This window comes from Hipposideros armiger, unplaced genomic scaffold (assembly GCF_001890085.2).
Source record: "Hipposideros armiger isolate ML-2016 unplaced genomic scaffold, ASM189008v1 scaffold_1014, whole genome shotgun sequence".
NCBI classification, from domain to species: Eukaryota; Metazoa; Chordata; class Mammalia; order Chiroptera; family Hipposideridae; genus Hipposideros; species Hipposideros armiger.
This window is the reverse complement of record NW_017732364.1, coordinates 316,396-327,202: the sequence shown is the minus strand read 5'-3', so window position 1 is coordinate 327,202 and position 10,807 is coordinate 316,396.

Below are 10,807 nucleotides of genomic sequence, written 5' to 3'. Positions count from 1 at the left end.
CACCCCCCGCAGAGGTTTGATTTGTTTTAGGTTCAGTCTTCGGCAAGACTGTTTCATGAAGCGGCTCTTCTTTGCAGCAGAGGAGGATGTACATAACATCTGTGTTGTCCCCACATATATGCTAATATTGATTAGTTTAGATACTGTTGCTTTGATCCATTCATTTTAAAGTTTTCCATTTCCCTTCATCCCAGTGGCTTTAGTATTTGCTGATAACAGTCTTTGCTTAGGCCCATGACTTTATCAGGGACTGAAAAAAATGGTCATCTTCTAACTTCTCATTCTCTCCTCACTTACTAGAAGGAGTTTTTCTATGAATAGGAACTTTCTTCTTTTTTTTTTTAAACATTTTTATTGGGGAATTGAGGGAGAGGAACAGCTTTTTGGGGAATCAGGGAAGGGGAACAGACAAGTTGCTGTCGTTTTGTTCTTCAGTCTAGTTGCAGAGGACGTTGCTTCACTGGCCCAAGTTGGCACCATCACTGCACTCTTCCCGGGCGAGGCAGATCAGTCGCCGGCTTCTGGACGGCCGCTCACTGAGGCTGCTGGCCGCTCATGCTGGCTGCTGGCTACACACGGTAGCCCATGGCAACCCACTGCCACAGGGACTGCAGCCTACACTGTCCCCAGCGACTCACGGCAGCCCAGCTCCAGGTTGAGCTGTTGTTCAGCATCTTAGCTGTGGAGGGCAGTGTCACTGGCCCTCATTTGTGGGATCCGAACCGGGGCCCTCTGGCGTCCCAAGCCAGCTCTTAACCATCGCGCCACTCAGCCGGCCCAGGAACTTGCTTTATGGACTACTTTGTTAACTTGAAATTCAATTGTTATAGAAAAAGTAAGATAAATAAATGCTTGATTGTTTTCACTAACTGGTTTGCAGTATTTATTAAAGCTGAAAGTATTCATGCCTATGACCAACAGTCTCTCCTCTACATGTATGTACATATGTTCATATGTGTGGCACATATACAACAAATACATGTGCACATATGTGCATAACACATATGTTTAACCAAACTGTACCATATGTTCAATAAATGACGTAAAAAAATAGGAGTTCTAGGCTGGCCGGGTGGCCCAATCGGTTAAGAGCTTGCTCAAGAGTGCAATAGGGTAGGTGGTTCGATTCCCACATGGACCAGTGAGGTGCACCCGAGCTGAGTTGCCACTGAGCTGCCAACAGGTGGCAGGATGGCTCAGCTAGTGAAAGCACGTGCTCCTAAAAACAAGGTTGCCGGTTCAACCCCAGCATGGGATGGAGGGCTGCCCACCCCTCCACAACTAGATTGAAAGCGGCAACTGGACTTGGAGCTGAGCTGTGCCCTCCACAACTAAGACTGAAGGACAACAACTTGACTTGGAGCTGATGGGTCCTGGAAAAACACTGTTCCCCTTCCCTAATTCCCCAACACTGTTCCCTTCCCCAATTCCCTAATAAAATCTTTTAAAAAAATAGGAGTTCTAGTCATTATATCTCAAATTGGAAACAATGAAAGTGTTCATCAACAGTAGAAGGCTTAAATAAATTATTGTATATTCAGTCAAGTACTGTATGTAATGAGAATGAATAAACTAAAAATAATGCACAACAACATGGATGCATCCCACAAACATAAAGTCAAGTTTAAGAAGACAAGCACAAAAGAGTTTGTGCTGTATTGTTTCCTCGATAGCAAGCTTAAAACCTGGCACAACGATTGTATTAGCAATCTGGATAGTTGGTAATCCATGGGGGTGAGTAGTGATTGGTAGGGGACAAAGGGATTCCCATCCTTGCTCATTTCTGCTGGAGTGTCATAGTTTCTAGGTGCTCTTTAGAGAACAGAACTAGAAAATGCATTTTTTTAAAACAGAAAGAAGATCATGAGTTCATACTGATTTTTCCCAATCAAATTTCGGATTGCCACGTTGTTACTAAGTTTTGTTCGTTTTATTCTTTATCCCTGTTTTCTTACACTGAAAACCTTACCACCCATTGATATGAACATAATTATTTATTTTAATCATATAATTGTCACATACAAGTTTAAAATTGGCAGTATCCATACTACTACTAAAAATAAGATTATTGAATGCTGTTAAAGACTTCTTTGCGGCACTTTTTGTCCTTAGGATATGTCTGTGGGGACATAAAACTTTCCTGGATTGCTAAGTATTCCTAAAAAAAGCCCAAGACCCGCAGAAATATCTTCACATACCATGAGAATTAGATATGGTGCCTGTGATTAGTTAATTGCCCTGACTTGAAAAAAGTAAAACTCTCCCGGAAAGAAACAAATGACTACATCTAAGTTTCTAAGTTAAGTCCCCACGGTGCCAGCAAGACTAGACCAGCTATCCTCCTAGAATTTACATTTCAAGGAGGAGACGCCTGGGAACTAGGAGACATTTATGTATGAAATCTGTAACTTTTCTATGAGGACATATTATTGCCCTTCCTTGATGAAAGAGGTTCTAAGTAATCAAGGGGTCAGTAGCTAAATCTCTAAATAGTAAAAGCTGATAGGGAGAGAGACTAGTGGACCAATTTTGGCTCCTGGCAAGATCTTGCTTACATCCCAAAGGTATGGAGGCAGTTAAGGAGGGGAGGGTGACAGCTCCCTCTTTTCCCTTTATATGCAAAGAAAATTCATTTTTCCTCACACTCTCTAGTGGGGGCATTTGGTGACTTGTGTAGAAAAGTTTCCCTCTAGTTCCCATGAGTCACCTGGGGTTAAGGACCAGGGAGAGGGGGTCTAACCCACTTATTATTTACTGTAAAATATTTAGTAAGGACTCTGTGAGCCAAACCACCCTAAATGCACATTCAGGATAAATTCATAAAGATGAATGTTAAAAACCCAAGAATATATTATTAGGGATATATAGTCAAAATACTATGTTTTCAATTCATGTGAAGAAATGCATTTCTTTTGCAGGGTTAGTTCTGCAACCAATTTAATACATGATTTTTTTGTCCTCTCCCCTTTCTTTCCAGTTTTGAGGAATTGCTTCCACCTTTTCATCATTTACCTTTGATTTTTAATTACGTAAGACATTACCTGGAGTCAAGAGCTACAAATGAAGGTACATTCAGAGAAGTCGTACTTTCATATCTGGTCCCTCTACTATGTTCCTTTCTTCACAATTGTTTTATATTGGTTAATGCCTCTATTTTCTCATTTTGAAAAAAAAAATGTATAGTTGTCGGAAAAGTCATGTCGTATTTTTGCAACGAAAAACAGAAAAAATACATCATGACTTTTCCGACAATGCAATAGTTATATTCTTCGTTTTTTTGCACAAAAGGGAACATAGGATAAATGTTCTTACACCTTACTTTTTTCACTTAATATTCAAGAGACTGGCTCCGTCAGGGTCCTGGAAGAAATGCATGGCACACTAAAAAAAAAATGGTTGATGGAGTTTGAAGAAGGGAACTGTTTCACAAGGTGGGCAGAGAAACCAGCAAGGGAAGGTAAAACATACAAGGGTCAACTACTGTCAGAACTACTATAGCCCTTCACCAGAAAGGACAAAGGAGAAGGACAGTTATGGAATCCAATGATACCTGAAGTTTTAGGTGACAACTCTCTTCAGTTATGGCCCAAATTCTTCATCCAACCCTGGATCTGCCTTTCACTATGAGTTTTCAGTACTTCTCATGAAAGAGGTGAAGTCCTTATCTTTACCCCCTGCACCTGGCTGGTCAACAGGAAGGAACAGCGATAGTCATGTGCCAGTTCTGGGCATAGGTCTCAAAACGCCTCTTGTGTTTCCATTTGTTCTCTTGCATTTCTGCTATCACCATGAGAACACGCCCATACTAGCCTGTTAAAAAGTGATGCCTGCAGCACAGCTGAAGCCACTCCAGACCAAGAGGCAGTCAATTTTCAGACATGTAAGCCCAGTGAGGATCCACAGAACCAATGAGCCAATCTCAGCTAATCGCAAATGTGTGTGCAGGTAAGATTTAGGGTTGTAGTTGTTTGTTTTGCAGCATCATTTTGGCAATAGAAAATAGATCAGGGCCGGACGAGTGGCTCATTGGTTAAGAGTTGACTTGGGAGTGCGAGTTCTGAGCAGCAGGGCCACCGGTTCAGATCCCACATGGGCCAGTGACACTGCATCTTCTACAGCTAAGATGGTGAAAAACAGCTCGACCTGGAGCTGGGCTGCCGTGAATCACCAGTGATGGCGTACGTCGCAGCGAGGCTGCAGTGGGCTGCCATAAGCTACCATAAGTGGCTGGCAGCCAGCGTGAGTGGCCGGCAGCTGCCATGAGCTGCTGTGAGCCACCATGAGCGGCTGTCCAATGGCCGGCGACCAATCTGCCTCAGCCAGGAAGAGCACAATGATCACAATACCAACATGGGCCAGTGAAGCGACGTCCTCCACAACTAGACTGAAGAACAAAAGGACAGCTACTTGTTGGTTCTCCTTCCCCGATTCCCCAACGCTGTTCCCTTCCCCAATTCCCCAATAAAATCTTAAAAAAAAAAAAAAAGAAGAAAATAGATCCATTGTTCATGTGGCCTAAACTGATATTTATAGGCACCTTCATCCACTACCTATTGAGTGGTCTTTATATTCTCTACCAGCAGGGCAAAATCTCTTACCTGATGGGTGACCCAAACAGTTATTCCTACAAGCTCCGAGTCCTTGGTGGCCTGGCTTTGTTGAGTTTATGGAGTGTTCATTGATTACTATCACAGAACAAAGAGCTCCTGAGTGAATGCCCCTGTTGTGTAGGGGAAGCCCCTTAGTAATTCAGATGAATCACTTTGGCCAGTACCATAACCCCACTTCTCTCATGGTAGACTCTGAGGCAAGTGAAGCTACAAATGGCTCTGACACGGTTTCAGCTTCTAATTTACTGGAACCATAACAGTGTTCCCTAGGGAAAGAATTCTTCTCTTGGGCACAGGGACCTCCAAACTTTCTGAATCAAAACTTTTGGGTGTGATAAGTAAGGAACTCCTTAACTAGGTTATTAGATATAATGCTAAGAGGGACGATGGTCGCTTCCACCGCTTGTTTCCTATACCCTTGCGTTATGATAATGGTGTTGATGCACTATATATTGGCCATATGATTAAGGTATACCCTACATCCTATAGGACAAGTCGCAAATCTTCCAAGATATTGTTTCCCAGGTAGCACTGTAAGTGAACCTTAGGTTGGTTCTTGGTCAATCTTTAGTGAATCCTGAGTCAGTCATTTGTTTCTGGGTGACAGGGAGGCTGGAAAGACCAGTGGATTCTGCTGGTGTGAGCCCTTTGCTATACTTCCTATGCCATAAAATGAATTCTGTAGTAAGAGGCAATAATGCATGTGATGCCACAATAATGTTCTGTAAGTCCATTTACATTGGTGTTGCTGAAGCTATTTGGGGGAAAAAAGAAAGTATGTGTATAAAATATGAGCACATATTACTTCCCTGCCCTGATGCATGAAGTATAATGTAAACAATAGGTCAGCAGCTGTGTTGTCTTCCCTGAGCATAGTGCCATAGTAGGGCTCAGTGTTGGCTTACATTGATGGCAAATTGGGCAAGAGCCCGATCAGACTTGATGAATGAAAAGTCCATGTTTTTGAGCCCATATATATCCCACATTCCTGCCACCATTGCCACTGTGTAATTGGACCCATTGAGCAGTCAAAGGATACCTGGGGGAAAAGGGTAAGAATCACCCACAAGATGGGTTATCTTATCCTCTTGATTATTGAGAGCCTTCTCTGCAGTGGAGGCCTTGGTGGCCCTCTGTCTTTACCTTTCCACCAGAGATTATTGTCATCAAAGGGCATTTATATTTCTAGCCCATGATCATCTCAAGAGGTGCATCCACATTATCTTTCCACTGGCCTGATGGTCAGTTCTCCAGTCCTGCTCTTTCTAAGTCCCATTGCCACTGCCCACAAATAAGAACAGACACCTACTTCAGGCCTTCTCTCCTCCAATATGAGGTAGACAACCAGATGTGCCATCTGAAGTTCTTCCTACTGGGAAGACTTCCTTTTACCACTGTCTCCCAGGTATAAACCTGAGTGGGGCTGTTGTGCAGCAGTTGTCCATGTCCAGCTGGTTTTGTCATAGGGTAAGCCCACTCATAAACTAGGCCATGTTTTTCCTCCTCTATTAGCCGGTTATGGAAAGTCTCCATAAGGTCATAGATGTGAGTTACAAGAGAGGTGGCAGAGAAGTAGGACCAGGTATTATGGGGGTTTGGGGTACAAGCTTATGAAATTTACCTGTGCTTTCTCACCTGCTGGGGCCTAGCTTTGAATATACTCTTTTCACCTAACAACAGAATGCTACTGCATACACCCAATGTTATGATTCAGTAGCTTGGATAACACATTGTTGATTATTAAGAGCCTCCTATGTAGCGGAGGCTGTGGGTGGGCAATTCAGGTTTCAGTTACTTGGTAGTCCATGGTCAGCCATTCAGTGTCTACCAGGGCCCAACAGCAAGCCAGGAGCTGCTTTTTGAATGAAGAAGTATTGTGAGCAGAACAAGGCATGGCCTTACAAAAAACCCTTAGAGGCGTGCACTGTGATTCTCTGAATGGGGCTTCTCTGTCTGTGGAGACATAAGCCCAAATAGCAGGACAGTTGGTACTATAGCATGGACTTACTGCAAAGGCTTTTCTCACTTCAAACCCCTTTCAACTCCAGCAGCCTGAGAGCTGGATGCTAAATGAATTGGAGCAGCATGCTTAAACAGGGTAATATGTTGTCTCCAAAATCCAAATGGGCTGATCAAATTGTGTGCCTTCGTTTGCAGTGGGAAATAGCAGGTACAGCAACTTGTCTCTCACTTAAGAGGGAATTATCTCAACGTGCCCCAGACTAGAAATGTCATCAATGTGGCAGCACTTGAACGGATGTGGGGTTTACCACCTATTCTGTGGAGTGCAGCATTCTTACAAAGGCATTTGTTGGCTATGTCCTCTCACCAGGCCCAGTTAACACATAATTAGGTAACAGACCAGCATGCTGAATGTTTTCCATTTCACCCCAGAAATACACTCCACTCCTCTTTCTCGTTCTGTGTGCATGAGGCTGATTGATTGATATCCTCAATGTGCTTCTTGCCCTCTGGCTCCCAGTTGTGTTCGGCCAGTGGGAGGCACTGGCAGAGATGGGGATAGTTTGAGGTCAGAGTTATATTCCCCAGGCTCCGTCCCCACAGAGTGGCCACACACCCCAATCGAAGGCTACACTGCCATTCAGGCAACCACTCTTACAGCTGCGGCTCTTCTCTGATTTTCCCTAACTACACACCTTGTCCATTGAGGTTTGCCAGCATTGCTATAACAAAGTACCACAACCAGGTATACTAAACAACAGCAATTTATTTTCACAGTTCTGGAAATAGAAGTCCCAAGTACCAGCAGGATTAGGTCCTGTTTTGGAGGCTCTAAGGGAGAAGATGCTCCACGCCTTTTCCTAACTTCTGGTCTTTGCCAACAATCCTTGGCATTCCTTGGTTTGTAGCTGCGGGGCTCCAATCTCTGCCTCCATCATCACACGGAATTCTCCCTATGTGTCTGTGTTTGTGTTTCATTTTTTTTCTCCTTAACCAGTTATATTGGATTAAGCCCTCCCTGATCAACTATGACATCATCTTAACTTGATTACACCTACAAAGCCCCTATTTTAAAATAAGGTCACATTCTGAGGTTCAGGGAAGGACATAAATTGTGGGGGGAGGGGGCACCATTCAACACTGCACAACATCTAAAGGAGGTAATGACTGTGTTTCCCATCTGTTCACTGTTGTAAATAGTCCTTTTACTAAGCTATCCTAGATCATTTGATTTTTTTCTGGCCAGGACCCTGTTTCTGTCAGGACCCTGTCTGAACAGCCATTGTGGCATATTAAGATGGTCATGGTCTTGGGGCTACATTCTATCAGAAAGCAGGAGAGCTTGCCCAGCCCTGAGCTTGCCCTGCTCCCTGCAGCATGGATCTGATGGGATGAAGACTGATCCCATAGTCATTCCCTCACTCACTAAATATGTTTACACTTATTAAGGTATTTGGTGAGTAAGGAAATGACCATAGGATCAATTTTCTATCCCATCAGATCCATTGTAAAATGAACCCAGGGCAAGATTCCACCTAGCTAGTGCTTTATCTCCATAAGCCCCATTCTGACTGGACAACATGATGGTATTTTGGGGCTCTAGGGATTAGCTTCATAACATCTGGTAACAGTCAAAAGCTTTAAATATTCCCCTTTCTCCATTGCTTTGTTACTCTGCTAACAGTCATATTATTAGCAATGTATGCAGGTCCTTCTGGGTTTAGTTTGGGTGAAAGCTTCATATTATATTAATACATCTGTTGCAGAATAGAAAATGTTCTCAAAAGGACCTAGCTTCTCCCTTTGATTAAGGAACCCCAATCTGTGAACTAGGTCCTTACTTAGATGTGTAAACTGGGTACTTATTTGTCCATTTTTGAACCACGCATACAGTCCTTTAGCTGTGCATTAAGAATTATGTGGACTACTAAAAGTAAAAGTTGTTCCCCTTGTTAGGAATATTGTTGTCAATTGTTCTTTTGGAAATGACATGTGTTAACGCCTATATAAAAGTTTATTCAGGGCCGGCCGAGTGGCACGTTGGTTAAGAGTTGGCTTGGGACGCCAGCTCTGAGCAGCAGGGCCCGGGTTCAGATCCCACATGAGGGCCAGTGACGCTGCGCCCTCTACAGCTAAGATGGTGAACAACAGCTCAACCTGGAGCTGGGCTGCCGTGAGTCACTGGCAATGGCGTAGGCTGCCGTGGGGCTGGCCAGCAGCTGGCGTGAGCTTTCGTGAGCTGCCGTGAGCCACTGTGAGCAGTGGTCTAATGGCCGGGGAGTGACTGCCTCACCCGGGAAGAACGCAAGGATCACAATACCAACATGGGCCAGTGAAGCAACGTCCTCCACAACTAGACTGAAGAACAAAAGGACAGCAGCTTGTCTGTAACCCTTCCCCAATTCCCCAACGCAGTTCCCCTCCCCCAAATCCCCAATAAAATCTTTAAAAAAAAAAAGTCTTTACCTAATTCAGTTTAAAAGAGTGCTTTCTGTAAATATAAAGTAAAGCATTTGGGTGACAAGAAAGCAGTATATCGTAATGCTTTTCTTTCTAAGTTATACATACAAAAATGATGTCATTGACAAAAAAATGGCTTCTTAGATTTGATAAAATAATATGTCAACATTATCTGTGCTTTTGATTGTTCACTTCCTAGTCAGGACTTAAATTATGGCTCTAGCGCCTGCTTACCAGTATCCATTCCTGTTTTGACCTTTTCTTAAAAGGTACAACATCAAGTCCTGATAGTTTGAACCAACTAAATCTTTCTTTTAAGATGTTAATGGTTGGGGGTGGCTACGCACATTCTATATTTTGCAGCTCAGTTTTTAGGCATCAACGAATTTTTGCAAGCTCTGATGATTTCTGACACAGGAGTTTTTCTCCAGCTTTTCTACTTAACAAATGATAAACAAGACAGTATTTCCCAAACTTGACCAAACATTAGAAGAATTCGCCCGAAGCTACGTTAAGGACAGAGATTTCCAGTCCCATCCGGGCATATTAATCAGAATCAGGGAAGAAATCTAGAAATCTGGATTTGTCACAGACACTCCAGGGGATTGTTAGGATAAAGCAAGTTTGAGACCCATTAGTTGAAGACAGTCTATTTTATCTCCTTCACCTAAAGATTTTATAAATATAAAATTGGCAAATCTACCCTCCATCTTGATGGGCTGTCAATTTGATCAAAGAGATACCACGGAGCTGTCTGAACTATTCAAGAGAGATTTGCTCAATAATCTTGTCTTTATATTAAAAAAAATTAAATTTAGCTGTTCTAAGATTCTCTTAACTTAAATCTAGGAATTTGCATTCTCAGTGGGTAGTTTTTACTTCTGTTCTGTTAAAATACACCTGAGTTAAGGAGGAAGTGATTGTAACAATCCATATCTGTTAACATAAGAGCTGGAGGCCTGAATTTTGTTCATATGGGCATGTAGACCTGTTTTGTGTGGCTTTAGATTTTGTATCGCTTTATAATTGGGAGTTGTTTTGGCTGTTGAGGTTACTTTACATCTCATTTCATCAGAGACCTATAAGAAAGTACTTGCAGACCCCATTGGGTTGAAGGAAACCATCAAATCGCTTAAGAACGCTGGCTCATAACCTTGGCCCACATGACTCCATTTCTTAGTAAAGTCACCAATTTCAATGATGATATTGAAATTTTAATTATTTTGTGATAAATAATATCAATTATAAAAGGGTGGCTAATACTGAGATCCTCGCTTCAACCCATTTTCTCAAGAAATCGTTTGCCTCAATTCAATACCATTGAAATGCAGAACAGACGATAGCTATGTGGCTTAGTGTCCATTGAATGTGGAGCTGGGGAACGGGACTTGATGTTACATACATACACACATGTACATACACACTGTCGACTGAGCACTTCATATGTTACATCTATTACAGATTGACAGTTTGTTTTGAGAGAAATCATTTAAACCTCTTCCAGCAGCAGTAATTCATTTTACAAAAACTTGGAAAGTGCCTTTTGGGTGCTAGGCAGGATCATGTGAAACTTTACTTTGGAATCACTAAGCTAAAACAGCTTATTTAAAAACTTACATGACAGAAAATCATTCAATCTATCTTCCTGATCTAAAAAATGAAAGAATTGGGCTCAGTGCTATCTTAGGCAGAAACATGATAGCTCTAAGAAATTCTGAGTCTGTCAACCTAAAGCTTTTCTTCTATAATATCTTAAATGACAACACCTATATGGC